The sequence below is a fragment of the Anas platyrhynchos genome, chromosome 5, assembly GCF_047663525.1.
Source record: "Anas platyrhynchos isolate ZD024472 breed Pekin duck chromosome 5, IASCAAS_PekinDuck_T2T, whole genome shotgun sequence".
Classification (NCBI taxonomy): domain Eukaryota; kingdom Metazoa; phylum Chordata; class Aves; order Anseriformes; family Anatidae; genus Anas; species Anas platyrhynchos.
The window spans coordinates 23,297,651-23,324,100 of record NC_092591.1 but is presented as its reverse complement, the minus strand read 5'-3'; the positions used below and the strand labels follow the sequence as shown (position 1 = coordinate 23,324,100).

The following is a 26,450-nucleotide window of genomic DNA, read 5'->3' as shown; positions in this document are numbered from 1 at the left end:
GAAATTATGACTGCTATCAAGAAGCCGGAGCCCAACAGAAAGAGATGAGGACATGACCCTGAATTTCTGCAATCTCTTTCTCCTTCTCCCTTTCTTTTTTCTTCATTTTTTTTTTTTTCTGTTTTGCTCTCCTTAGTCCAATATTCCTGTACTTTCTTTTTTTTGTGGGAATCAAGAATTTTAGTGATACAAATTTTAGCACCAAAGACATCTCCTGTAAAAGCTCCTCCGGATCCAGGGCTCTGTACCTCCCACTTAGCTTCTATTTCAGTTCCTGCTGACATATCCTTCAGTCTCTGCACGGGATTAAGCCCACGGGTTACCAGCCAGACCTGTCCGCTCGGCATCAGCCTGCACCACTGGCTTCCCACCCCTTCTCTTGCACTTGTGTGAGCTGCAGGATTCCCCTGATCCTTCTGCTACGTGTGACAGCTTATCCCCAAAGAGTTTAGTGCCTTGTGCCCTTCCCCTGGCTGAGGAATGAGAGCCCAGCTCTGCATAAGGAAACTTTCTGTCCTTCAGAAAAGGAACGTGGATTTAGGAGGTAAGAAAGCAGATTCCCATCAAAGAAAACAAGCGATTTCACTGGAAACTGCAAGGGCACAGGCTTTCGTGGTCCCCTTCTCCTCATCTTACCCACTCTCGTTACCTTGGCTTGCCCAGACAGTCCCTCAGCCTCTCCTGCCACTTCCCAAAGGGGCCCTGGTGAATCACCGGAGAGCAGCACAAGCCTCTTCTCCTCTGGGTGACCCTTCCTGTGGCTGTGCAGCCCTGGGGAAGGCCGAGGGCCAGCGTGGAGCTCCCACGGGGCCCCCTCTGTTCTGTGCCACAGCCCAGCAGCGTTTGGGAGGAACTCCTCCAGGAACAGTACCTGAGCAGGAAAACAACACTCAAACATGGGCTGCGTTGGTCCCTACAGCTCTTTCCTCCAGATTTTGGGCGACTTCTTCCTGCAGATTTTGCCTTCCCCTCTTCTTGTCTTCCCATCTGGTGGACCTTCTTGCTGGAGGACAGGAGCTGCGCGTTTCCAGCGCTGCTCTTTTTCCCCCAGGCTGCCGCTCCATCTCGGGTCAGTGGCCTTTCTGCAGGGACAGGGGCAGAGCTTCCTCGCACGGGTTATTTTTGCAGCACGGTTGCTGCATGCTGGGCTCCCGAAACCGGCTGTGATCCAGGACGAGGTGATTCCTCCTCTGCCCACCCGGCACCTCCTCCACGAGCTGGGCCAGGCGCCGTGCTGCAGCTTTGCTTGTGCTCGGGGAATTACACGCTAAGATGGTTCCTCCTCCCCCTCCCCCCTATCTCCAGCCACAAAACCCGAGCAAACGCTTGCAAGCTAATCCTGTGCAGAGACTTTATTCAAGAAACACCACTGGTGCTGCTGGCTTGTTTGTTTGGGGTTGCTTTTTTTTTTTTTTTGCTTTTGCTATCTTTGGAAAGCTAATCCGCTGGAGTTCACCCAGCGATTTCAGTCACCTCCAAATAACACTTACCAATAATCTTAATAAATCCGTCTGCTAAGCAGCAGCACTCCTGCCCGGCGCTGAAGCACACCGGACACCTCAGCAGCCCTGCTCCTGCTGCCACCCTTGTTTTGTCTTAGCCATAAATGACAACTTGCACTTGCTTGAGACGGTCACGATGCTCCCCAAAGGGCTCCAGCGGGCAGCGTGACCCCTGCACCGCAAGGGGAAGGCAGTCAGGAGGATGTGACTTGCAGCTTCCCCTCTGCCTCTGCCCCTCTCCCAGCCCGGCTGCTGGGCACTTTTTCACGAGGGAGCCACGTTAGGTCCATGTGTGGCCATAAGCACCGGGAACCCGCTTGGTTTCTTTTGGAAAAAGGAAAGCTCCTCACCCAAATAACGCTCCTAGCCAGAGCAGCGGAACCTGGGACACATTCTCCACCTTTCTGGTGCCTTGTCAGGTGTTCACTGCAAGAGACGGGGCAGACTCTGCTCTCATCTACTTCATCACCTTTTTGCATGAAGTCAGGACAAGAGCAGATTCATTAAGCACCAAGAACAGATCATCAGCGTGATGCATGCCCCAGACCACCCACCTAACACGCTTCCTAGGTCCAGCAGCCTGGTTTAGTGTCCACAGAAGCTTTGCAGGGCTCTTGTCCTTACCATTGTGTTTCCCCAGCTGCTTACAGACCCTCAGGCTTTATGGCTCTGAGGAGCCCAGTGCTGATCTCCCCGCACACACTTCCTCCCCTCTGCTCCTGAAGATCCTCAGGCAGGCAGGCGAGTTCCTACCAAAAGAGCCTCCTTCAATAAAGTCCCCATTTCCTCCAAAACAACCCGCTGAGAGGCACTTCAGTGTTATTAACCCCTGGTGCTGCTGCTGGGGAAATTAAAGAACAGCATGGAACAACTGGTTTAAGGCAGAGATACCAGGGGCAGATCAGGTACCAAGGTGGAAAAGGACCGCAGGTTTCCTGCGTGTAGATCCTCTGTCTGCACAGACAGACCCCTTTGAAGCTCTTCTGGTTAATGACTTAATTACAGCCTGTGATACGCTCTGAGATACCTGGGTGGCAGACATTATGCACGTTACCACTTCAGCTTGCCTGCTTGCCTCCCGCGAAGTGGCCGCCACGGGAGGCAGCTTCCTTTTTGTGCCAGGGTGACACACACGGGGGCCTCGCCGCGGGCTGGCTCCGCTTCTCCCTGCTGCTTTTCGGTGTCCCCTGCCTCACAGGGGCTGAGCGGCTGCGTCGCGGAGCAGGCAGAGTCATCTCAGCACACAGATGAGAATAAAATGGAAAAAGAAAAGAAAATTTGGGGAAGGATGCCGGGGTCTGGGCCTTGATTATATGAATTGGGAAGCGAGGGGGCTCCAAAGCAGCAGCTTGGCAGCAGAGGTCCGTACTGCAGATGCTGGAACTGGCACAGCGAGGGCTGGGCAGAGCGAATCCTGTTTCTAATACAAGCTCATCCTTACTTACCGCCATCTCTTCAGAGTCAAGGCAAGGTTAAGCCAAACACTAAGAGAATTAAGAGGTTTGCAGTTTTTATCCTACATTAACCATTTGGCCTCACCTCTCCAGGCGCCCGATTAGGATTTTCCTGGCTGAACCCTCCTCCGAGACCCTCGGGAGCCGCTGGGGAACTACAGATTTCGGGGGGCTTCTTTTTGTTCTGCTTCCCTGGGTTGTGCTCTCCAAGGCTTTGAGCACTACAGGCAGGGGCCCAATGAAGGGGGGAGACACGGAACCAAACAGCCCACAGCTCTACATCTGCAGTGTCGAGGTCCACTGTGAGCTAAGAGAAATAAGAAAGGGATGAGAAGAGGGCCCAGGAAGCAGTCTGTGAAAAGGAGCCTGAATCCACGTACGGGCAGGAGAGATCACGTTTGAAACATTTTTATTTGAGCAAGAATTTACAGTCTGATGGAGGAAGAGGCAGGGAAAAGACTAGGAGAGAAGACAGGGGAAGACTGCAGACAAAAGGGAGGAAGAAGAAGTATTCTCATTTTCTTCTTCATTTATATTTCTAAATTGTGGAGCCCCTTTTCGAGCAAGACATAAATGCAATGTCTGCTACCCTCACGTTGCCTTTCCCCTCGGTGTATAGTAAAGGAAAATCCATCTGGGCACAGAAAGAAATGCAACCCGTGCACTTAAAAGGGAAAAAGACTGAGCAATGCGGGCCCAGGCTGACAGATAAATACGGAGACAGATCCGTGTGGGTGGACAGTCTCAGGCAGTGCACACAGGGGTGAAAAAAAACCTCCAGGACACACACATGTGCGTGCTGCGGGCCCCCTGCCAGCACCATGAATAAGGGCAGCAGCCAAATCCTCCTCCGAGGGTGCTCCTGCTACCAGCCCATCCTCCCGGCACCGTCCCCAGCCCCGCTGTGGGAACTTCTCCCACGGCGCTGAAACCTCAGCAAGTTTTGTGTGCAGCTAAAAGGCTGAAATCACCCCCTCGGCCTCATGTGCACGCTCTGTTCCAGCTCCCCTTCCCCCAGCCTCGCTGCTCGGGCCCCGCTGCTGGCCGGCCGGCGGTGCACAAAGGCTTTTGGCTCTGCCCACGCGTCCCTCGGTCACAGCGCTGACACAGGGCCCGTGTGCTGGGTGGCAAAAGCTGCAGCCGGGTTCCCGTCGGTCTATTTGTGGTGCCGGGCGTCTATTTGATTTAACTCCATGTGTTTTAAGCCGAAAGGGTCAGGAAATGGGAGCAGGGCTGGCCTTGCCGTGGCCGATGGGAGTGCTGGGGATGGAGGCAGCGTGAGGCTGAGAGCACGGCTCCGTTTCGCCGGGTCTGGCCCTGGAGCTGGGGCGGAAAGCTGCGAGCAGTAACCCCTCCCTGCCTCGGCTGCGGGCGAGCCCGTCCCCACAATGTCCCCTTTGTCACCCCTCCCGCAGCCCCGGCCAACGCAGCCTTCAAAGCAAATCGCTTGGGGCCTGCCCGGGCTCCCATATTTCCTTTCCAAAAGGAATAAATCGCAGCGGCTCTGGCGGGAGAACGTTAACCATGGGGGGAGCGTGCCACCTCCACCGTGGAAAAACACAAGCCCCCGAAGAAAGCCTTGGCATTTCTCATGCAAATCCACAGCTGGGAGTGTGCAAGGACACGGACCTCCTGCTACAGACGCTCAAACCGGAGTAAATGTAGGCACTGCCTAAAGCCTGACATTTAAACACCCTTGTCTCAAGGCAGCTGGGGAGCCTTGAGGAAAGGAGGGCTCCAAGCCCTGCCTGCCCAGCGCGCCCGCCCCTGGCTGCTGCCAGGGGAGCAGGGGGCAGAGCACCAGGCAGCCTTCACCTGCCACCCCCTACAAACCTGGAAAGGTCAGGGCAGGTGTAAATGTCGCTGTGCTTCCACGCATCGCTCCGTGGCTTTGGGGCTCGGTGACGGTTTCTCTGCACAAGGCAGAGAGGGGGAACAGCAACCGGGAGGGCTGGAGCAGGCAGCACCCATTCAGCAGCTCTTGGGAATCTTTAAAAGCCTCTCTGGCGTGTACATCAGCCCTCTCCTTCGCCATTCTTCTCCGTGGTGGCATGGAAACAAGCCACAAAAAAAAAAAAAAAAAGGGTTCTGCAGGAAAACAATTTGAAGCTGTATTTGCACTTTTCCACAGTCAGCAATCCCCTAATGGTCTGGGGTCATTTTCTCTTGCCTATTCCTTTTTACTCTGGCATCTTATAAAAGGTCCTAAAAAAATACTTGTTCACTGTTCAAATAACAGAGAGGGACTAACTCGCCTTGCCCCAGTAATGCCAGAGAATCCCACAAAGAGCACTGACCTCTCCTTCACTCCCCCCTGTTTCACTCGGGGATTACAGCGGCCTCAATGCAGGCTTGTCCATGCATGGGCTGCGATTCCCAACCACTGCAAGACCTTTTATGAATGTAATTTCAGCCTTATCCACATTTCCTGACTTTCCTGCATTCCCATCTGACCTTTGCTGTAACAGTAACTAGCTCGGTGGTTAACCCTTTGGGGCAGGAACTCGGCATTTCCTCTCTCTGTAGGGGACCCCAAGGCAATCCTATATGTTATAAAGGAATTGATAATTTGGTGGTGTGTATGTGTGTGTGTGCATTAAACTGCAGAGGGGAGGATGAAGAGGAAGACAACGGTGGTTTGAAATACAGCATCTTTGGGATTTTTACAAGAAATCCTAAAGAAGAAGGAAGAAATATGAGATTTATAAGAAAGATTTCCCTTTATAAGACATCCTGAAAACAGGACAGCAGCACCAGACGCTGCTCAGGTGCGGTACAGCCCCTGGGCTCCTTCAGTTCTGCTGGGGTCCGCCTCAGCCCTCAGGTGAGAATCGGAGGAACACAAAAGCAAATTGGGAGCCAATTCCTGCTGTTTTCCTAAGCTGCAGCAAATGCAAATTGAGCTCATCCTGAACTCTGGTCCCGTCTGTTTAATTTGTCGGAGAGTGGCATTTATACGGCTGTAGCTAATGGATGAATCCGGGGCGCTGTGCACCACCCGCGCTGGTGACACAGCTGTACGGGTCAGGTGCTTGCAAGGGTATTTCCAGGGGTGTTACATGTGCATCGAGCACGGCTGTGGTTCCATTAAATAACACAGGTACATCCAGATATCTTCTCTGAGGGTGCCTGGGTCCGTAACATAGGAAGAACTCAAGCTGGGAGCAGAGAAAGGCTGCTTGGAGCACGAAGCACCAGCCTGCACGGCCTCTGGCTGAAGCACGGCTCCACGGCCACCCTGCACACCCTGCACGGGGGCAGCCCATGGAGGTAACTACTGATGGTGGGGAGCCTCAGGTGCCGGAGCAGAGGACAGGCCATTAGGAGGTGTTAAGAGAGCCTTGGCTGCAAAATAGGGGCACAGGAAGCAGCAGCGTCAGGCTTACATTCAGTGTATGGCTTGATGGGTCTCCATTATGTGGCAAATCCCTGTAAACCTTAAGCATCCCCTGTCAGCTACGGAATTAAAAAAGGCTCTGTGGTGGCTGGGAAATCAAAAGCCTTCCTCTGTAAGCTCCTGTCTTATTAACAAGAAGTAATTTGACAAATACTGCTCCACGAACCTTAGTTTTGGAGTCCCGAGCAGGCCAGCCGGACTCTGTTCCTTCCTTTATCCGCTTCCAGCAGAGGATTTTAACCCATTCCCTGGAGCTCAGGGCAGAGGGCAGGGAGCCCACAGCCCCACTGAGTCAGCAGCCGCTACACCAGCACCCTGCCGTGTGTGCCATGTCCCAGCTCTGGGGGCACGAGGGGAAACCCACTGCTCCCACGGGGTGCGTGTGCACGTGCCTGGGGCTCATGAGAAGCTTTGGGCAGCCTGCCTTCATTTATATGGCCGGGGGTTTATTTGTGTGCAAATCTAGGAGCCTGAGAGCGAGGAACAGCGCGGTTTGGAATCAGCAGATGGGTTTTTTGGTAGGAAAGGGTTAAGCAGAGTGCCCTTGCTGAGCTCCATGTCTCCCTGCATTCCAGGGTAAATGGTGTTTTGCAGAGCCCGGTTACCTATGGCAACAGCAGAGAGGAATATTGCAGGCGAATCTTCTGAATCACAGGATTTACAGCCCATATGTTTATTCTGCAGTGAAACACTTCCAGCTCCCGCTTCTGATGTGAGCTGGGAACCGCGAGAGGGCTTTGCAGAGCCATTTAAAAGGCAAGGCGAGCTGGAAGCAAGGCGTTTTTAATCAAAGGACCGGCTCAAAACAGAAAAACACTGCGGGATCAGAGGAGCCTTCGGATTGAGCCATCCTAGGGCGAAGCATACCTGTGTCCCCCCGCTGTCCCCATTCCACGCCAGGTCCCCAGCCCGTGGCCACGTTGCTCAGGGCCTGCAGCCACCCAGGGCCTGCAGCCTCTCTCCCCGTGGCCTGTCCGTATGGTTGCTGCGAGGATTTTTGTCCTGAAACACTCAAATTGTATTTTTTTAGTGGTCATGACTAGAGCAGGGTGCTTTAAGCAGGTTCACGGCGTCGGGTGCAAACCCAGGCAGCGCATCCGCGTGGCCCCGCGCAATGCTGAGCTGCCCAGGGCTGCGCTGCACTCGCTGCGGCTCACCCCGTCGCTGCTGAGAAAATAAGGCAAATAAGCAGTTCCAGGCCCGGCTAAACGGTGTGGGGAGATCATCTGGGAATTCAGGAAGCTAACGGCACAAGCCAAGGAGCTGTGGTTGAATGCTTGAGCGAGGATTCATTTCACCTAACTCTAACCCTCTGAAAGTCAGGAATCTGGCCCCGGCTCCCTCTGTAGTCAGCAGAGATAAATCCAGTTGCTCAAAGACAATTTATCACACCTAAAAGAACTACCTGCCCGGCTGAGTGCCTGCATGCAGGTGCATCTCGATGTCCTGAGGCCAGAAACGTGATCCTGCTACGGGCTGAGGACAGTTCGCTGTAAACAGAGCAAGACAAACACGTAGGGCCGAATTCACATGGAAATGTCCAGCTACATCCGTCTTTCTGCATCCTGAATGCTCCCATATGCTGCTACTTCACTGAGAAATCCGCAGTGTTGCTCCCTATTAATCTAGCTATCTCACAGCTTGGGAGGACAACACCAGCTGAACGCGATGCTGAACATTTTGCAGGAGTCTGCTGCTTAGTTTTGAAAGTACAAAGGCAGGTCACTGCAAACTGTACTTGCTGTAACCCAGGAGGAATTTGCCTTGCTGATAAATATTTAACAGTCACAAAGGAGGAATCTGTGACGCCTTGTATGGGCACCCTTTCAATGGCTTCAGAGCAGCGCACGCCATTTTTCAGGGCTCCAAATGTGCACTTTTTTGGAAAGGGAAAGCAAAAATAAGATACAAAACAGTTGAATCACAGGGCTTCTGTGCGAACCACCAGAACTCAGAAATGGCACAGCTGTTTAACTCAGATTTTTGTTCCATCTGGCTAAAAAGAAAACATTTACTTTTTCTTATTATTTCCCCTTCCCTCAATTTAGAAAAGAAAACAGAATCTGCGTTTATTGATCCGGTGAAATTTATTTGGGAAATCGCTTTGAAGCCCCGGACTAAGATAAACAGTAATTCATAATATATGTAGCAAACGATCACGCAAATCGCAGAAAAGGAGCGAGAGGAGGAGAGTGGGAGGCAGAATTCATCCTTCAGATGCAAAATGAATGGGTCTTTAAAATAGGAGCACTGGCGGGGTATCAGTCTGCCTATCTATAGATTGCTTTTTTAATGCAGCCATCGCTGTTGTATACAAGCATCAAATAAAAAATTAAAACTTCAATTCAGCTCGTCCATCCATCAGTCCCAGGTTCGGCTTTTTTGTCGGTTTGCTCCGAGGTTGTGTTCGAGCCTTTGTTGGAGGAGGGAGACTTCCGAGTGGCAGCGGGCTCTGCATTGTGCAGGGAAAACAGTCAGACTTCAGATGATTTTGGTCAGATGGAAGGGGGGGGGGAGGGAATGCCTTTCTTTTTCCCTGCAAATAAATCATGGATTTTGCCTTGCTTCTGGCTGAGGTTGTAGGGTTTTAGGAAGAGAAGCAGCTATTGTGCTAGCGGGAGGAATTTTGTGTGGTTGAAGGAGGGAGAATAAAAGCCATCTTTCCTTCAAACGCGTGCGCGCGCGTGTGTTAGTTTCTCATTCTCCACCATTTCCTGAAAACAGGGCTTGGGGAAAAAGCACACAGACACATAACATTTTTCCATTAGCAGAGCAAGCGGGGGAAGGTAATGGGCTGGGGGGAGGGGGCGGTAATCAGAGATCTGCTTAGTCTTCATAGAAAGAAAAATGCTTGGGCGCCTGCTTCGCCATAAATTGCATCTGGTGGTTGGAGCTCCAGCAAGTTATTAAAGCGACTGCATTAAAGTCATAATTCAGCAGGTCAGCAGCACGCTCCGCAGCCCCTCCTCCACCATCCCTCCCAGCCCCATTTTGTGCAGGGGCTGAGCCCCAGCGGCCCCAAGCAGCCCCCGCTGCGGCTCTCGCTGCCTTTTTCCCTTCGCAGGAGAGTCGGGGAAGAAAAGCCAGAGGATGCATGGTACCAGGGCGCTTGGCTTCGCACAGGCACAGCGAGATGGTGCTGCCCACCTTGGCCTGGCAATAGGGCCAGGAGAAACCCCACTTCCCCACCGGAGCATTCCTCAGGCAGCCGCCACAGCTCCCCGGCTCCAGCCCCTCTGGTGCTGTTGAAATCCCCCTCCTGGCTTTTCGGGGAGAAGAGGGTGTAAAAGACGAGATGTCAGCGTCCCTGGGGGGGCTGCAGGCAGGGGGCTGGCTGCTGCAGGATGGAGGGCCGGGGGTGAGGCTGCATCCCGCAGGCAGCGAGATGGAGGCCGGGGCACTCGGCTCGGCTCAGGCGCTCAGCGGCGAGGTCGGGAGCTGGCGTGGAGGAGGCAGCGTGTGGCTGGTGTTTTGTTTTGGGGGGCTTGAGCACTGCCCTGCCTCACTGCTGTGAGGAAAGCGCCCTTCGGATGAAAGCTTAGATTTCAGTTTCCTTTATAAATACACAAAAAAATAGGCACATGCAGCATCAGCGCTAAAAGGTGCAGGGGACCCCCGCAGCTTTTCCAGTGACGACCTTGTGCATGTGCGGTTAAAAAGGGATTTGTAGAATTAAAAAAACAAAGCAGAACCAAACCAAAAATGAGACAGAAAGCATCCCACGGTCCTCTAAAAGCCCTGGCTTGTGAGAAATCAAGATTATTACTGTAAGTGAATCACCTCGCCAAGATCCTTCTAAACATCCTCAGATGCGGAAGGCCACCACGGGTGGGTTTTGTCACCTTGTGAGCCTTTCCTCATGTTTCCAAGAGGCAGGAGTGCCCTGAGCTCACCCTCGCACCCTCGGTGTCCTCACCACGTCGGGAGGACACCAACGTGGCTGTGGGGAGCAGCAGGAGAGGCCTCGCGGGCCACGGTGCGCTTTCCTTTCTTCCCATGTTACATATTTTCATAATGAAATCTAAGGAGGAACACCGAAGCTGGAGCTGCTGAGGTGACAAGAAGGTGCATGAGGTCACCCAGCGATGCCAGCTCAGGGAGAATTGCGGGTTTTCTGTGCTCGCCTGTGGCCGTGGGCCCAGGGAGCAGCAGGAAGAGGGAGAAAGCACGCACACCGCTGTTCCAGCAGCAAGGGCTTCTTGCTTAACGCAGACATGCAAATGTGTATTTCTTCCTGCAGATTACACGAGGCGCTCAGCCTTTTCCTTCTGGTTTCCAGTGTGTGCCGTGCTGCCCGGGGGCTGAGCAGGACACGGGTGGGTGTCCTCCACCAGCAGGGTGCTGCCCAGCTCCCTGGGTGCGCAGCCGCGCTCGCAGTCACGACTAGGGAGGGCGAGGAGAACACGCCACTGCCTTCTGGGTCAGGACTTTGTATTCCCATTGAGATGTTATTATAGGCTTGAGATCCTCAGAGAATTAAATCTGCTGCTCGTCTCCAGAATAGATAATGGCAGGGCACGCTTCCCACATCGCTGCCTCCTGCCAATGCGGCTCAGTCCTGACCTGGCTACCATTCATGGCTGGACAGAGGAGAGTTCATTCTCCGTATCCCATTCATAGCTGCCGGCCTTTGCAAACGAGGAGGAATTTAAAATCTGATTTGATTATTTTTTTCAGAAGAGAAACCAACCAACAGACCAAGCAGGAACTGAGCTGCGATCCACTCGCATAACTCCAAATGGGTTTCCTCCCCGCGATATGGATGGCAGCAGCTTTCTGAGCGCTGCTGACCCAAGGAAAGCTTAGAATGAGTAACACAAAACTGAAATGTGGCATATCCTGTACCCACACGGGGCTGCTCCGTGCTGTGTGTGTTACGCAGGGCCACTTTGGAAAGGAAATACTGCTGCTGTTGCAGCCTTCTTCTCGAGCATTGCTAAGAGCAGGGTGTTTTTGGAGCTGCGGTGACCTAAGCATGCAAGGAAAGTGAGCTTGTGCAGGGCGAGCGTGTACGTACGTCTGAAAGCTCATCTGTATTGTGCAAGAATTAAAAGTCCAAAGCAGCTCCTGCCTCTGCCTGCACACCTCCCTCCCCAGAACTTGCCCCCGGTTCACATGCGCGCTTCCCAGGACGCAGCAGCCCAGGCAAATGCTCGGCATTGCAGCTGTAATTGCTCTATTTATTATTCCGGATACCACAGCAATGAGGCAGACATTCCTGTGCGAGGTCTACGACTTTCCCCCAAATGCGAGGACATCAGTCAAGCTCACAGCCCAGGGAGGAAGCAGGAGCCCGCGGTGCTTCCACTGTCACTTGCAGCAACAAGGGGGCAGCAGGGAGCCTCGCTGCGCCCTCGGACTCGGGCAGGAGCTGCCGGGGTTCAGCCTCTTTATTACAGCCTCCCCTAGGCAGTGATGGAGGAAAGCCCATTCCTTGAGGAGTCTGATAGAGCCAAAGGCCGGGAGGACACACGGAGACTTCAGTGCCTCTCCAGCAGCCTGTCTGTGTCCTACCGGGTCCCTGCGATCTGCCTCGCGCTCGTCCCCAAATAATCTTAGGATACGGATCTCCTCTCCTCAGCCAGCACTGCTGTTGTTTCACTTGCCTCAGAAGGGGCAAGCTGCCTTCTGTGGGATTTAAATGGTCAGGAAAGCATCCACAACTTCTACACAGAGGAACTGACTTTGCAGTTATACTGGTTCGCACAACACAAGCGGGGTTTTGGGTAGAGACCAGCCTGTGGGTGCACCTGCACCGTGGGCAGAAGAACCCCAAATTCCACTTCATTTCCTGCGGGACTCACTGCAGGCAGTGCCCCGAGGCAGCTCCCACCCCTCTCGCTTCAGGTGCTGGCTGCCCACCTCCTCCTGGCCACGCTCAGTGGGCTCTCGCCCCTCACCTGCCCCGAAAGACCACTCGAAGAACCACCCCGTGGCACGGCCCTGCAGGTTTGGGAGCGCTGGGTGTGCATCGCTGTGGGAATGCTCCTTGGAGGGGCACTGCGGGTGTGCTTGGGAAACACACTAAGGAAGCAGCACGTGTTGAGCCCTGCTGTTTGGACAGAAATGTAGAGCAATATTTGAGAAGAAATCCAAGGGCAGCTTCACTGGTCAGGCCTCTGTTTGGCCAGAGCTCCAGCCGCTGTCCTTCCCCACAACGGGGCTCCTCAGTCAATCACAGCAGCGTCCCTCCAGCGCCGGGAGCACAAGGAACCATTTTTTCTCCCTTTCTAACGTGGAAGCAACACAGGAAAGTCACGGCGCGGCACTGAGTCAGGGCTCTGCGGCACAGTGCATTTCTGAGGCTGCCTGGTATTCCAGGCACATCCTTACGGCAATAAACTCCTCAGCATCATCTCCCAGCCATGAGAGAATCTGGAGCAGCTAAAAATACCGTGCCTGCTTCTCAAAAGCCTGCGCACGGCAGCCTGCTGCTTGTGACCTCCGCACCCTCCTCTCCGGCACGGGCACGGAGGGCGGTGGGGCTCAGCCTCAGCCCTCGAGGCAAAGGGGAGAGGCAGCACGATGGGGATGGGTGCGTGGCGATGGGCACCGCACACAAACGTAGGAACAAACGCGGCTGCCTGGGGGGATGGAGAATTTCTCCTTGCCTGGCACGTGAGAAATGCCAGGTGGGGTCCGTGCTGTTCGGGGGGCGATTATTCCTCATTTTGCCGCACGTAGTGAAACACCCCAAAGATTCTGGCATTAGCGGGCACTATAAATCTCGAGGACACCACAGCTGTGACTGGATTATTTATAGCTCTGCTTTTACATTACCAAGTCCAAAGCATCGCACAAAGAGGAAGGTAATGAAATCTCCACCTCTCCAGCCGTCACTCTCTAATCTGAAGCGGCATTTCCAGGAGCCATTTTCACTCGACCAGGGAGTCTAGGAACAAACACGTTCTCACCCTCCCACTCCCTGTCAGACAGCCCCACAGCTGGCACGCACGTACACACTCACACATGCATTCTGGCTCTCCGTTTCTCCCTGCGAGATACAAAAAGTCTCCTGCATTTGCAGTTTATCGCACGCAAACATACACAGCTCTTCCCTTTCAGTGCCGCAAACACACGGCTGCAAACACATTCTGGGTTAAATTCTATTTTCACTTATGGTATGCAAATGGCAAAGCTGAATACTTCCATTAAGATAACAGATTTACAACTGTGTAACTGAGATCAGAATATGGTGCTGACTCCCTCATACATAAATTTCCATAGCTGCTCCTGAATTTGTCTTTTTCCTCAGCCGCCTCGCCGTGCATTAATCATTCAACATTTAAATCAGCCATCCACTTGCTTCTTTTTGCTTTGTCAATGAAAATTGTTCAGCATTAATTATAAAACTCATTCTCTGCTGAGGTTTTCTTGGCTTTTTTTCATTAGTGGGTGGAAGTGTCGATTTACAGTCATCTTGTTCTGCCTTCAAAAATACCCCGCGTCCCATCTCTATTGCAGAGCACGTTCCCCGGGTGCGAGAGCCTGCGAATGTGTGCGCGAGCTTGCGAACGTGTGAGCTCGCCAATGTATATGCAGGATTGGCATGCATGTGCATACATGTGCGTATGGAGAAAAGATATGGAGATTGCCTTGCAATTAGAAGGGCTGAATGTTTCACAGGGTTTGCTGGGCGGCTCGGCTTTCAGCCCCTTGCTGAACCTACCGATTTTCAGCCCGGCATTACGGATGATTTCAGGTTACAAAGCAAAGAGTTTATGGCAACTGTAAATGTGTTCTAAATTGTGCGTCTGTGGTGACAGCAATACAATACTGATCTAGTTTTACACAGTGGTAAAACCTCTCCAGATTAGCTTTCATTTTTTATAATCAAAAGGATTGGACATCCCCGGTCCGGCACGCTGTGCAATCCTGCAGCACGACACCACTGCGAGTACCGCAGTGCACATGGTAAGATAATAAACCAGGGTGCTGCGGCCAACAGCAAATCACAAGGCAATAAAACACAAAGGCTGAAGGATTTGGTTTATATGGGAAGTATTTCAGTGCACGGACCGAATACAGTAAGGGAGAGGCTGACTGAAAATACAGACTCATTAGCCAGAGAGTGACTAAGCGTGTCTTTGCAGGTATGATTTTCACAATGGTGAATTTTTACTCAATTATTACAAGGCATAAACTACACCAGCGCGTAAATGCTTTCTGATCTTTTCATTACACGGGGATGCTGCAACCTATATTTAACCCAAGGGGAGGGATGTGCTCCAGAAAGAATTCGCTCTTTGGCAAGCCTTTCTCTTATCGGTCGCGCAGAAATGTCAGACCCTCCAGTCGTCAACCAGGGATTACAAAAAGAGGAAAAAAAGGCGACCAGGAGCAAGCTGTGCCCTCTGCACAAATGCAGGGTGGAACAATGTAAGGTCTGAGGCAAGGAACTGCAGTGACCTCCGCAGCGACAATGCCAAGAGGCTGGGATGCTGGTGCCAGCTTGGCCATGGTGTGGTTACGGCGTCCTCCCCTTCATGGGGTTTTTGCTTTGGGATGAGCGATGGTGCTGCTCACCATGTATGTGTTAGGCTGACTCTCTCCCCAGCCCCAGATCTGAATTGTCTGGGCCGACAGCCGCTGAAGCACGCTGCCTGTTCTGCATGCTCTGCGCTGCAAGATGGGCTTGTAGTTTCAGTTCATTTTCCCAGAAGTGCCGCCCACCACACCAGCCTCCATTGCAGCAGGCAGTAATTGCCCAAATTGCAGAAAACACCCTGGGTAAAAGGCTGGGCGAAGAGATCGGGAGTGGAATCAATCCCGAGCGCTGAACTGGGGAGGAACGGGAAGCTGCAGAGAGTAGGAAGTTAATACTACCCAAGCTATACACATTCTGAGAAAAACAAGAAACCTTCAATCTCCACAACCATCAGGCAGTGTTTTTCACTCCTACTGAAAAATTGGAAAATGGGAAGTGTCTTTTTACTCGATGATGAAATAAAAATAAGAAGAAATAACAGTATTGAGTCAAATAACAGAGCATCCCTCCAATAGAGCAGAAGTTGTGCTTTAGCTAAACACTCAGATAGCGAGTTGGGAATAGAGCCCAGGGTTTTGGTTTATTTATTTTGTACAGAGCTCTGCGTGTGCTGCTCTGATGAAGGTAGCACACAAACAAAGAGGCAAGACGCGGTGTTAGTCAAGTCGTATTATCTCTCTCGGTGATAGAACAGTAGGAAAAAGAAGGTGAGCTTGAGTCTCATTTACATCAAAACTGTTTTGTTCTCCTGGGAGAGGAAAAAAAAAAAAAAAAGCAGCTCAAAGTCAAATCTGCATCAGGGAGCAGTGCTCTAGGGCAGGTAACCTGGTAAAGCGCTGCAGATGCAGGCAGGGCTCGCACAGTGAAGCTTTTGCAGTAGCAGGGTGGGCTCCGGGGTGTGGAGAGAAGGAGCTGAGGCTGTGCCACGCTCCCCACGCGGAGCAGGGGCTCCATCCACGCGTGGTGCCACGCAGCCCCCTCCCCTCCCCTCCTCCAGCTGCAGCTCTGTCCTCCTATGGAAAGTACCATTCCCTGCAGCTTGCCTCCCTGGCTGAAGGGAAAGAACCTGTTCCAAGACAAGCACAGGTTTGCCATTCCAAACACATCCGTGCTAGGGCTCCTTACTAGCGAGGCTACGCTGCTCAGAGGTGATCTGACACCGTAGCCGTGTCCGCAGAGCTGTGACAGACCCGGCCTCGGGTGGACACAAAGGGATTTTGTGCCAAATCCTGCCTTCCACCCAGTGCACTTACTGCACAGGTCTTGCCAGCACAGAGGGAGGGCAGCAGGGGCGTCCATCGCACCTATGTGACCCCCTTGTGCTTCATGCCTAAAGGAGAATTTGGTACTGTGTGTCCAGATCTGCCTCCAAATCGCTGCTAATTTTGCTCCCTGCTTATTTTAGTGGGATTTGTCACCCGTGCGTATGCAAATAAAGCTTGCAGAGGAGTTCTGAGTAATAGGGAGAAAACAGCCTCGCGTTGTTTATTAGGCTGCAGCTGACACCGCAGAGAAAAATGCTGTTGGGAGATTTCAGCTCACTTCCCCCCGGACGCTTCCTGCCCTTCCACACGGTTACAAAACCGCCGGTGACAGCGCATCGCCGCTCATCCCCGCGCCGGGAACTCCCAGGGACCCAGCAGCAAGCAGCCCGAGCTGTTCCTCCTCCAGTCATCCCCCAGGTCTTCCTCCCCTGGAGGTGAAGCACATGACACGGCAGAACAAACGGGGCTTTCACATCCCTTGCCCACCGTCTCCTTCTGCTGAGGTTAGATAACTTCATTCACAAGACCTGTCAGTCCCCTTCCTTCCCTAGCCAGGAAATCATCTGAAGGAATTTTTAATGCGCTCGGATTTTAGGGAGGTATTTTTACACTCCTCTTCTTAGGTTTCATTGTCTGCTGAACCACCTTCGACTTCGAAACCTCCATTTCTCTCCGAGTGATTCTGTCTTTTTCCACTTGGCGAGTGTCACATTTTCCTGCGATTTTCTGCTGGCTTTTAAAGCACCAGGATCCCTCTCAGGGACGGATCTCCCTGGGCATTCACACCACTGCTAATTTCTCGGGACAAGTGCACAGCCCCAGGGTTCCTGCCCCTGCGAAACCACCCACAGAAGCTCATCTGCATTTCATCTGACCTCCAAAACCAGCGATAAATTTTGCTTTTTCCTTGAGTGAAAATGAGGAGTGATTCAAACCATACACAGAGTCGAGTTTTCAGCCGCTCTACACATTAGGCATATACTAAATTTGAATAAAATCATTTGCACATGTGCAACCTACATTTATGCATGCAAATCAGGCAATTAGGTACAAAATTACCCGATTTGCATACATAATGCGAGAACCGAGCAAGTAATATGCAACAAAAACATATTCTATTAATATTATTTTCTTCTGTTCTGAAATTATCAGCAACTGGAATAGGATTTACCAAGTTTTCCACGGCCCCAAATGACGAGCCCAGTTGATGAACATCCCTAGGTCTGCTGATGACGAGCTAATTATACCAAATGACACCGGGTTTGTGCCACGTTTGGTAACCAGTCCTGAATTTTACAATGAAATGTACAATTCCACCTTTTTTATGGTTAGAGTTCATCTTAAAATCCATTTGCACAACTACACGTTGAGTGTATGCGTGTTGAGGCAACACAGCACGGATGCCCCCCGAATTTGCTTTTGCATTCAAACCCTTGCTGAGGTTTTTGTTGCTGCTGTGTGTGCACCCCAGCTGCTTTGCCGTGCATCCAAACACGCAGTTTGCTCGTAAAGCCAGCTGCACGCGTCGGAAAAGAAGCCGGTGGAAACCCAGGCTGTGGAGTCTGCAGGATATTTCCCGCAGGAGCCTAGCCGTAAGTAGACACGTCACACCTCAGAGAGAATGAAACCAGAAGCTCTCCCTCGGCACGCCAGCACCGCAGGGGGCCTGGCTTCCTGGAAGGTGAGTGCACACCCTGGGAGGGCTCCGGTGCCACCCCTGACCCTGACCTACCCATCGCTGCCTCTGCTGCCCTGCACGGGCACTGGCGCACTGCCTTTGCTCGGCCTCCCTTGGCTGTGCCCTGTCTTGCTGGGAAGGCAGGCTCCTCAGGCACAGACCTGTCCGATTTGTCTGCGAAGCCTTGTGCACACTGAGGCGCTTTAGCTGTGGAATAAATAAACAGTCACTGCACTGCTGCTGGGGCGCAGAGACGTTTTGCATGTCTCCAACTGTTCTCACGGGCTCATCTCCAAACCTCTTGAAACGCTTTGTTACCGTTTTTAAGATGGGGTCACCCAGAAATGGTTCATCACCATTTTTAAGATGGGGTCAGCCATGCTCTTCCAGAGGAGGGCAAACCTTTGGTTGCTCTCACGGTGTTACACAGCTCCGTACCATGGCTCAACACGGAGCTTCCACTCATTACACATCCTGAGGTTGTTGAGCTTCCAGCAAGTTACCCAGTGACAGCCAGGTCTTCCCCCAGATATTTTGGTATATTTAATTTCAGCTACGCAAAATGTGAGCAAGTGCTTGTGCCCTAAATTTCACCTGCTAGAACCTGGCTCCTTCACCTATCACCACCCAGTGTGCCAAGTCCTACTATTTTGATTTTTTTTTCCTGCTCAAACAGTGCTTTCCAACTTTTCAACATCCCTTTCTGTTCTTTCTCCCTTAATATTTAAATTGCAAGCATCTGGGGGAAGACCACGTCTTTGTCTTCTAAAAGCTCTGTTGCACATCTTTGGCTGATGAGGAAATAACAATTACCACCATTGAGATATTTGCAAGCTCAACATTTAAGGGCCGTCACCTAGTGACAGCGTTGCCTTTGATTATCTGCTGCCTCTCACTTCAGGAGCTCTCATTATTTCTTACTCACGGATGGACTGGTTACGAGGGACTCTTCAGCACACGACCTGCTGCCAGCTATCTCACGGACGGCACTCGCGGTGCTTTGCTGCTCTGTAAAGTTCTGCTGCGACCATCTGACTCTTATTTATCTGTCCGGGTTTATAAATGCCCCCCGTCACAACAGTTTCTGAGCATCTCCCTGGCATTTAAAAACAGAAACCTGCCTGCTGAAGGACAGAGCTCGCTGAGTTTTCCTTTCTTGTCTTTGCCTCTGGCACTTGTTCTTCCCCCAGCCTCTGTTTCAGGCTGACTCTGGAACACCTTGACGCATGTCCCCACCGAGGCACCTTTCCATTTCTTGCTCTTTCCTGCCAGAAGCCACCCCCCTCCCACAGTCAGCAATTTCACTTTTATTAAGGAAATAAATACCAGGGCCAGTCACACCGCCTTGGTACGCTCAAGTATTCCTAAGGGGCACTGGAGCACCACGCAGGCCAAGGATATAAGGACCTCTGTCGGTGATGTATATTTCAAACTATGAAGGTGAAAAATGACAGTGGCTCCTCTGTAACACGTACACAGGTAACGTGTACTCCACTCTGATCCCAACATCTATCGCACTTCCAAATAAACAGTGAGATTTAGAGAGGACTCGGGGCCTTGCAGTTCGCTCTTCGCACATACCTCGTTTACCCTCACAAATTCCCAAACAGGAAAAAGGTGCTTTGGTAGGAGATCCTGTGTTTACGCCATACACAAGTCTGCCTTGAGGTATTTGTAAACAAAGTGGTACTCGTGACCTGCCTCTTTAAGGACCTCTTTAAGGAGATGTGGAGCAAGGCAGCCAGGTGAGATTATCGGTCCCAGCAGGGAAGGAGGCAGGGGAATTACAGGAAGGACTTAGCAGTGGCAGCAAGTGAAATAGGTGAGCTTGTACGCTTTGTCTTGCTGGAGCAAACAGGCCCCTCTGGCTTCTGCCCCTCTAGCCTGGTGCTCAAAGGAGGACAAACTGCTGTCTGAACGGATTTGGGATGCTGAGACAGAATAATCCTTGGGGAAAGTAAACCAGAAGCCTGTGAAGCATGAAGCACGTTGACAGGCAAACGGACTGAGAGAAAACTGGAGCAGCTACATAAAAGATAGCGGCAAAGCCAATGGTTAGATACATCTCCATGGATTCTTCTGCTGTGAGGAGGAAAGACAGACATGCCGTCTGTCTGATGCTGAAAAAACACAGCAGCAGGGCAGGCACTCCTCCTGCAGAGTCAACAAAAGCAACAGGAACTGCAGCTCGCACCTCAGCAGGAGAGATTCCTGCAGCGCTTGCTGACCCGCGGGCTGGGGAGTGCTGCTGGGCTGTACAGGGCACTTTGGGCAGGCTCAGCCCCACGCCGACGGAGCTGAAAATCACCCTCCAACATCCATCTGCATCTCTGGGTGCCGAGTGCTGCTGGGTTAACACTGAGGAGCTGCAGAGCAGCTCCCCAGCGAGAGGGGCGACGCAGCACGGAGCGCCGAGCTCCTTGGCTCTTCTCCTGCCCACGCTGAGCCTGGCTCCAGAGGCGCAGTCACTGCATCTGGGCCGAGCTGCACGGCGGGGAGCGTGCTCGTTTACAGCAAGCACACAGCCCGGGAACATCACCAGCCATGTGTTCAGAGGCGAGAAGCGTAGCCTCGGAGTGACGTCTGCAGGGTCTGCTACAGCGCTGGAACTGATTGCCATTCCGGGCACTCCTCTGCAAGTGAAGTGATGGAGGAAACAGAGGTGGAGGGAATGAATTCATGTGACAGACTGGAGCATTCTGCTACAAAAAAGCAAGGAAGACTTGCAGCTTGCCAACAAGCTTTAGAAGAATATTTTAGTCCTGCATCAGCTTACAGAAGGTCCTCCTGAGAGCAGGGAAATTCTAGTAATACGCGGCTGGCACGCAACCGTGTGCACATGAAGGGATTGCTCGCCGGAGCGAATCTCTGCCACGTGCCACTTGAGCCACAGGTGGAGGTCTCCGTGCAACACGAACAGGCTTTCTGGACCAGGCAGCCAGAGAAAGTCTCGAGTGGAGAATGAGGGGTAAAAGCTTGAATTGAGACCAAATGGCCTCAAATTGTATGGGAACTCCACCGTTGCTCAAACAAAAAATCAGGAGAAGTCTGGTGGCTACATCGCCGGGCTTCCTTAGGGAACAACAGCCAGAAAGGCTTAAGAAGCTTAGCAGAAATAGCTACCCAGGCCCAGCCATCCTTAAGCATGAAGGAAAGCTGGTGGCTCAGCCTGCAGACCTGACAGTCTCGAAAAGAACATCACGGAGAAGCCCGTCTGGCCATGGGATGGGTCCCACCCAACTGCAGAACTCATCTGGACGAGACCCTGAGGGTAACTGCGTGTGTGCTGCTGGCGACTGATCCTTAAATGCTTGCAGCAAATAATACGATGCTGGAAAGCACCAAAATTGGGTGATCCTGCAAAGAGCTCACCTGAGGAGGAAACCGTGGAGCAGATGACACCGTAGTTCCCACAGCGCCGGACCGAGCTGAGCACAAAGGGCTTGCTTTGCTGGAGGAACAGCCCAGCTCTGCTCCTGTTGTTTGGGTCTAGGCTGAAGAACTCTTACTGCTTTTAAGCATTTGTCATCTGTTCAGGGCTAGAGGAAAGACCTGACAGCTACACAAGTGTATTTGCAGGCTGTGTGCTGAAAGATTTTTTCCCCCTTAAAATATTAGAAAATAAATACTTAATTTCATGTAACTCCTTATTTGCAACGGCAGGAAGGAAATGTGCTTTTTTTTAAAAAAGCAACTTTAATCTGGTGTTGTTGCTTTCAACAAAGGTGCTACATGCTATCTACTGTGATTGTTACCCAGTGCCATGAAGTTGTGCTGTAATTAATTGCCCTGCGCTGTGATCGTGGCACAAATTCTAGATTATAAAGCAGAGGGAGAGGGGATGGGAGAAGCACGGAATAAAGACTACAGAGCAGAAACTGCCCTGCTTGTTACTTGAGTCCTGAATGTTATTAGTCCAATTTGTTTAAGTAGTGTTTATTTGTAGGCAGTGTGGAGGATCCAGCCAGGCTGCACCTGCCTCCCCAGGCATGCTCCGACACGGGCTGGGATTGCACATCTTCAAGGGAGAGCAGGGTGGGGTTCCTTCAAATGACAGAGCCTGCTGCGAGGAGGAAGTTTCAAGCTGTAACTTGCAAAATATGCACAGCGCATTGCTGTACAAATCAAACCATCGGCACAAGGAAGACCGAGGCGGAGAGCTGCAGCTAATCATGCAAAAAGCCAGAAGGAGCTGCTCTTTGTCCTCTGCACGGGCACTGCAGTTCTCAGGGAACGCTGGCGTTTCTTCTAGCGTGAGGAACAGGCAGGTACACGAGAGCACGAGCATTTCCGTGCCATTTCCTGGCACTTAACTGTCACACAAGGCACCAGGCACCCTATGGAGGATGCTGAGTAATGGAGCTACCTTAGGCTGCAGGTCCTGGTCAGGGCACTGTGAGGAGATGGCCGTGGATCAGGGAGCGCTGCTGTCCCTGGCGGTTCTCTCTTGCTGCCTCCCCTCCAGCACAAGTGATGCAATGAGCACAGCTGAGCGAGCACAGCCACGGGCGGGAGAAGAGCTGACTGCAAAGGGGGGAGGAGGGGAGAGCAACCACTCGCAGCCACAATAAATGCTTGCCAAAATTGAGTATGGACACTTACCAAGGTACAGCTCTTGAAAGGCTGCTTCCTTTTGATAAGATACAGGGAATAATCTTGCACCAAAGGAGGTGGGAGAAAAGAGATGCACCAACTGGCCTCTCTTATCACTGCAGTCTGAGTTCTTCATGGAGGGATTATCTTTACATGTAGCACAGAGTCAGGCATATCAGCAACGCTGAGCGAGTAATAAGAAATGCTCAGAAATTTACTCCTGCAGGAAGGTGAGAGCATTCACTTGTTTTAATCCTGTATGTTTTGTACCTTCTTTTTTTGCCTTTTACAGGAATAAGCGGCAGACACTGGGAAAGAGAGTTCTAGGCACAAGCATATCAAGCTAGATCAAACGAGCCTGCCCCATCTTACCCAGTGGCCTGTATTTTCCAGCAGCAGACCAGATATTCAGGCTTCCCACTCCCTCCCTAGTTCTGCCCCCAGCTCTGACACGAATCAGCCCTACAGAAGCACCTTGTCCTTACCCCAGCTGCGTGCCAGCCTGGACATGTTCACATGAAAACCTGGGCTGCGCTCTGATCTTTTCCCTCGCTGCGTGCAGGGAAGAGGGAGATTGCCTCAGATAGCTCTGGAACACAGCGATTCAAAGCAGCCCCCGTCCTGCCTTTGATTCGAGCGCGCCGTGCTTTCCATCATCGCCAAAGGGGAGCTCCTACCTCTGACACACAGCTCTGCACTCTCCTTCACCCCGGCCCTCGCGGGGTTGCATCAGCAGGACCGGCTGCAGCCTCGGAGCTGTCTGGGGGAAGGACGGAGGCTGCGGGCACGTGGCGTGGCGCTGGGAGCTGCTCCTGGACACCCGTGTCGCACAGGCGCCTTGGGGTTCAGCTGTGCGCAGTTGTCAGTGCCAGGCCCTGTTATCCCAGGGGAAAGGAGAGCGGCAGCTGGGGCAGGAACCAGAGGCCGCCATCGCCCTCGCTCTGACAGGTGATTTGGCTGAAATGCTGCAGCTTGCCCGGCTGGGAGAGGGACAAACACAGAGCGCTGGGGAGAGTGGCATCACCTCTCCTTGCTGCAGCCCTGTTACGGCTAGCAGAGCCCTGTCCGGCTCTCAGCACCAAGCACTTACTCACAGAAGGGCAAAACATCATTGTGGCTTCGACGTGGGCTCGGGGCTGGCCCCGGGGCGAAGCCCCCACCTCGTGCCACTCATCAGTGGCCAGGAGGCAGAAGCAGGCGGCCGCGGCCAGCCCGAGGAGCGAGCGGAGGCTTGCAGCAGCAGCATGGCTGCTTTCTCTGCACATTCCTCTGGTGACGCCGCTCGTTACCCAGCATGCAGATAACCCTGAGTCAAGGCTCTGGTATGAGCGGCGCTGCCAGGAGCTGCGTGCTCGGCATACAGGGCTGCGGTTGAAGCCGAGGTGAAGCAGCCGGCTGCGCCCTGCCTGCCTCCCCTGCTCGGCCGCCCCGTCACCCATGGGCAGCTCAGGAGCTTTCCTGGCCCTCCCTCCGCCCCACCGCTCACCCAGGGATCATGCCCATTGAGAAGCTCTCAGCCTAGTAGTAATCCCGACGAATTCAGCCGCTGCTAATAAATCCCACCCCTCCGCCCCTCCCAACCTGCCTCCATGCAAATCCATTTGTAGGTTACTTGAACAATGGCAGCGCTGTGAGCAGCCCTCCCCTCTGGCAGCCCGCAGCGAGGGAGGGGAGGAGGATGATGACAGTGGGGAATTCTGCTCGGCTCCTTGAAGCTGCACAGACATGTTTCGTGTCCCCGTTCCCAGCCCCAGCACCCAGGCAGCCAGGCGGGCGGGGAGCGCACGGCACGGCACGGCTCGGCTCAGGCCCGGCACTGTCAGCCTCAGCCCTCACTCCCAGGGCACCCAACAAAGCAACGGGCCTTTACGTTGGCAAAAATAATAAAAAAAAAAAGGGTTTCCCCCAGTAAAGCCAGCTTAGAGGCAGTGCTTGCCCCGCTATGCCCAATGTGTGCCCCGAGAGCAGCGGCAGCTCCCTAGGATCGGTTTTGTGGTTTGGGGAAGGGGGAAACCACAGCCTTCTTGCCGTAGGGCCGCCCGGTGTGGGAAGGGGTTGTTTTCCTGAAAGTAAGCTGTTCTCCGTGGCCAGCAGCAGCTCACAGCTCTGGGATTGCTTTGCAAAGGGTCATAAAAGCAGCAGCACAGCGCATATGGCCGGGCGGGCTCCAGGGGGAAGGGCTGCGAGCGGATGCCAAATCAGCTGAAACCTAAGAAGCTTGACCTTCCTCACCTCCAGCCCTGCTCCCACCTCCTCCAAACAGCCCTACAAGGGCGCATCGGGCAGGCCGGCCGCCTGTCAGCAGGGGAATGCGGCCATCAGCAGGCAGGGCCATGTGCGCGGGGCGTGCGCACGCAGCGGCACCGCCACCAGCGCAGGGCCCGCAGCGCCCGGGCAGCGGGGCTGTGCCACGCCGAACCCACCCAGCCCCAGCAGCCCGGCCAGTTTAACCAGTTGGGGGGCCGTACTGGCCGGCCAGACCGGTGCAAGCATCCTCCCCGGCCTCGTTTGCTCGTCTGGCTGCTGCTCCTTCTCCCTCGCCGGTTCCCCGCGTGGCTGGAAGGAGCTGGGGATGGTGGCAAAGCCAAAACGGGCCCCGCTCCGCCGGCACACAGCGCCTTCCCTATCAGCCCATCAGCGGAGGCAGTGCCGTTCCCAGGCTGTGTTACGGGTTTTAAGGCAGGGAGCGAAAGAACAAAAGCTCAGGACACGCTTTCGAGATGCTAGGAAAATAAACCCAGCAGTTTCACGCGGTGCCTGTTTCTGCACGGGGAGGGTGTAGCCGTGCCCTCTGCGTCTTCCAGGGGAGGACTGAAAGGGCAGCGATGTAGGTACAGAGCTGTGTTTTTGGTAGAAAATGCATGCTGTAATGGATTCTGGTGGCTGAACGCCAAGGGGGAAGCTGTTCTGCTTCAAGAATAGCCTTACAAGAGTCAGCATTACAGTGACAGTTCAGTACTCTGCTGCAAATCTACAGGATGTGTCACTTTGGCAGAGAAAGAGGCTGCTAACGCACAACACAAACCACCCGACTATGAATGGAGAATGGCCGCATACCACAAAACAAAAAAAAAAAAAAGAAAGAAAGAAAGAGAGAAAGAAAAGAAAATGGCAAGAACGGGAGGAGAGGGAAGCTGCAAAGCAACTACTGCATAGTAAGCTGGGAACCTGAGAGCTCGGAGGAGACAAAGCCCTTTCCCTTGAGGGGAAGAAAAACTCAGCTCGCAAGACACGTAAGGCAGCAAAGCCAGCCCTTTTTCCAGTGACTACTGCAGCTTCGCAAAGCTCTGCTGGCAGGCAGCCGATGCGAAGAGATTGCAGTTTCAAAACAATGTTAGCCCTGACTAGTTTGGAGCTCAAATGCTGAAGGAGGAGGGGGGGAGGGAAGAGGAAGAGCGTGCTTATGTGCACAACATTGCTAAGCAAATAGGAAAGATAACAGGATTTGTAGGGAAGGAGGCTCCTGATGGAGCTGTGTAGTATTTCCCCCAAATGGACATAACATCTCCTCGCTGCACAAACACTTCCATCTCCAACTGGCGCAGAGCTGCCAACGCTTAAAAAACAAACATCCAGTGACACACATGTTCTAGCCCATTTCTTAGAAAATAAGGCTGCGAGGCTATTAAAAGAAACGTCAAGAATAATCTCACTGGAAAAAAAAAAAAAAAAGGAAAAAAAAAAAACTTTGGGAAAATAAACCATTTAAAGACTTCCCCTTTACAAGAAGCAGTGAGAGCTCAACAAATGGCCACCTGGACAAATAAATTCACGTTTATTCAGGCAAACACTGGGCTTTACCTTAAATAACTGGCAAAGCTGGGGGAGGGGAGCGCTGCCGTGAAATGCAGGCACCGGCCGAATGGCTGCACGTGAGCCTGGCCTGGCGGCTCTCCCCTTTCCCCCGCCTCGAAACACGGTTCCAGCCTGTTTGTCAGCTGGGGACGTCTGCGGAAAGTGAAAAACCTATGGAGTGGGTTCAAAGAGACGCTGGCTAATATGCCCAGACTGGCTGCCTAATGAGCCAGAGTAAAAGAAAAGGTCACATGGCTCCAAAAACCTCCCTACAACAA

General features: G+C 52.8%; 1 long non-coding RNA gene across 8 annotated transcripts; it reads right to left on the bottom strand.

The window, feature by feature from the left end:
• Positions 1 to 712: 712 nt before the first annotated feature.
• Positions 713 to 25,405, bottom strand: LOC110351701 (uncharacterized). Of its 8 annotated transcripts, none has more exons than XR_011809586.1 (3): positions 23,864 to 25,405; positions 21,157 to 23,357; positions 713 to 20,417 (listed from the first exon to the last, which is right to left on the bottom strand). It is a non-coding gene; the product is annotated as an uncharacterized lncRNA (long non-coding RNA). The 8 variants fall into 8 exon arrangements; XR_011809587.1 differs by lacking the exon at positions 23,864 to 25,405 and having other exon boundaries at positions 713 to 8,805; positions 9,501 to 20,417; positions 21,157 to 23,853; XR_011809589.1 differs by lacking the exon at positions 23,864 to 25,405 and having other exon boundaries at positions 21,157 to 22,032; positions 22,151 to 23,853.
• Between the last annotated feature and the right edge of the window lie 1,045 nt (positions 25,406 to 26,450).